This window comes from Coffea eugenioides, chromosome 5 (assembly GCF_003713205.1).
Source record: "Coffea eugenioides isolate CCC68of chromosome 5, Ceug_1.0, whole genome shotgun sequence".
NCBI classification, from domain to species: Eukaryota; Viridiplantae; Streptophyta; class Magnoliopsida; order Gentianales; family Rubiaceae; genus Coffea; species Coffea eugenioides.
Genome location: NC_040039.1, coordinates 25908901 through 25912019, shown reverse-complemented (window position 1 = coordinate 25912019; position 3119 = coordinate 25908901). Strand labels below are relative to the sequence as shown.

Below are 3119 nucleotides of genomic sequence, written 5' to 3'. Positions count from 1 at the left end.
TATTTGTATATGAACAGATATAACATAAAGAAATAGGAATGATACCTTTATTTTGCATGTAAGTCTTGTTTGCTCGGATACTTGATCTCCTTTGGCTTGAGTTTTTGCCTACAGAACAATAATGTCGCTAGTCAGGACGTAAAAACGATAATGCTGCTGATAAGGACATATAAGTTTTGCAACATTTTCAGATACATTTTAGTTATACATATCTTTTGGATGATTTTTTATGACATTAGAGACATTGGTTTCCACTGGCTGAGGCTGTACTGTCATTGATATACCTGATTAGGTAAATAAAAAAGTGTAAGAACATAAATCAAATTCAGTGACCAACCAACACTGAGCAAATATTTGTAAAAATAGTATTAAGGGGTTAAACCTGCAAGATTATCAACTGTTTCATGCAAGAAATTAGAGCAGCTATCGCATATAGGAGGATCACCTACCAGATAAAAACAAAGAAATTGTTATATGAAACATAGAGTGATAAATATGATTATAACAAGAAATACCTGACACATTTAGTTTATTGATTCTTCCGCATTTATAGTTGGACGAATTTTTTGATGAAGAACCTAGAAGAGCAAAAAAAAATACAGAATTAAGGTAAACATAGAATACAGAATTACTTGTGTAAACATAGAAGACAGAATTAATTTGTGTAGGCAAACCTTGTTCAAATGTCAAAAATACAGAATCATGCTTTTTCAGCTTGCCTTTTGATTTACCATTGGTTTTGCACAGAGAATTACTTTTGACAGCAATAGATTGTTGCAGATTAGTCTCTTTGTTTCTATTCTGTTGCAGAAGTTGTTTAACAGCAATACTCTGTTGGTTATTGTGCTCATTGTTTTGCTGTACGTCACACCCAACTGGAAGTTCTATACCTGATATACAAGATTTTCATAATTCACATTGCTTATAGAAGATTTTTTTCCTCTTTATTTATGAAGAAAGTAATTTAGAAGCATAAGTCAGTGATTGAAAAAGAGGTGCATGGCATTGACGGGCCGGATAATATGGAATCTTAGTGGGAAAAACAAATGCGTATGCTGATATATATTTATATGCATTATGCACGTTTACTATTTTACATCAGCTTAGTTTTTTTTTTTTTTGGGAAAAACATCAGCTTAGTTGTTAACTTGACAAGAATGTCAACATTAAATGCCATTAATTAATTAAAGCATGAAATCATATAGAAAAGTGAAGCAGGAACAGTTTTAAATTTCAACACCTCTGCTAGCTGTATTAACATTTCAAGTACTGCTCAGTTAGTATTATATTTTTTGTATGCTACAATCCAGATTAGTAGTGTGATTGTAGTTTGTCTTACTGATGGTTAGTTCTTATAATATATTTTTTGTTGGGGAGCAATTTGTTATCGGTTACTCGATCTATGTTTTTCTCGTGAGCAGGTTTCTCATAAGAAAATTCTTAAGTATTGCATGCATGAGAAGCACCTTTATTCACTACGTTATTGTTCTTTTATTTCAGACGATGCATTACTGCTTTCTGCTACATACAAAAACACAATATAAAGGCAAAACTGAATTAGATACCATCAGTTTGCTGTTGATTCATAGAAGACGTGGATGCAGCAGCTTTCCTTCCTCTCCTCTTTGGATAAGCTTCTCTTTGTTTAGCTCTATGAGCTTCTTTTTCTTCCACTGATAAGGAAGCATATTTTTCTCTTAATCTTCGGTTGCGAACAATGTTCTTATTCGTTGAATGTGTAAGTGCATCAGTTGAAGCCATGATTTACAGTTTATAGCATGAATAAAGGAAGCATAAACGAAGCAAAAGGTAGTACGATAGAGCAAAAAGTTGTGGGCTTATACAAATAGCTATGGAACATGAATACATGAAGCAATTTTCCAATTTCCAACACCAAAAGTAAAAGCTATTGTAAAATGACACTGTTAGATATGAGTTGAAAATATATAGTCCATTCAATGAATATTTTGAGGGACAAAAATGTAATTAAACAAGAGAAAATGAGCTGGCTGATAGATATAAACATCACATCTCATTAATGCTTCTTGTAAATGCTGCAAAACAGTCATTGTTCCACTAACATTCGGCTAAGCCTTGCAAGAAGCAACAACCAGTTCTAATAGTTACAAGAAAAAGAACAGCCAAAAGGCTTGGAGGACAAAAATAGCCCTGAAGAGAGCAAACGAATTGTAATGAACACTAACTCTCCAAACGTCTTAGCTCCAAGAAAAAGAACAACCAAAAGGCTATAAGGACAAAAATGGCCCTGAAGAGAGCAAATGAAATTGCAATGAACAAGAACCCTCCAAACGTCTTCTTATAAGATATAAAGATATAAACAAGAATGATCTTATAGATATAAAGATATAAACAAGAATGATCTTAACTATTATTTTAGTGCTATGCCTTGAGCAATTATCACGAGGTAGAATGGATCAACCCTGCCTACTATGCTAAATGCACGATTATATAGAACATCCGGTCCTATGCTTGAACTGTATATACTTTTGACTAATATATACAATCTATCGTTTCGACCAAAAAAAACAAAGAGACAACTAGCCGCATGTGTGATTACATGATACTCACGTGCTGATTCACCAGGATTTGTCCATTGCTTCAGTGGACAGGGGCAAGTGCTTCCTGCGGCATCAACGGCTAACATGAACTTGACCAGTGCCCCTAAATCCTAAGATGGAACACAAACCATTGGATTAAACGAAACCCCTTTTCTTTCCCTTTTCTTCCTGATATGTTTTTTTTATGTTATTATCATTTTCACAAAGCATAATTAGACCAAAGGCCTTGGGGAAAAAAAGAAAAAGAACGTGTGCTTGTGTTTTAGTTTCTATCATCTTTTTTATTTAATCCTCCTAAAAAATTTAACTGCTTGAACAAAAAACAAAAGTCAACACTAACTTGTAAAAATATTGAGTAAAACAAGGTTTTGAAACTGGCATAAGTTGGAATTATGTTTAATTTAATGAAAGATTCAAACTTGAAACTTGTATAGTGGAAAAGATGGAAAAGGCTAACAACTTTTTATGAAGGGAAAATCCAACTAATAAAGGCGTTGTTTGAAATTTTAGATTTTAACTTGTTAATATTACGTCTTTGAC

General features: G+C 33.0%; 1 long non-coding RNA gene across 1 annotated transcript; it reads right to left on the bottom strand.

The window, feature by feature from the left end:
• Positions 1-241: 241 nt before the first annotated feature.
• Positions 242-542, bottom strand: LOC113770007. Its single transcript, XR_003468375.1, has 3 exons — positions 516-542; positions 383-445; positions 242-284 (listed from the first exon to the last, which is right to left on the bottom strand). It is a non-coding gene; the product is annotated as an uncharacterized LOC113770007 (long non-coding RNA).
• Positions 543-3119: the final 2577 nt, after the last annotated feature.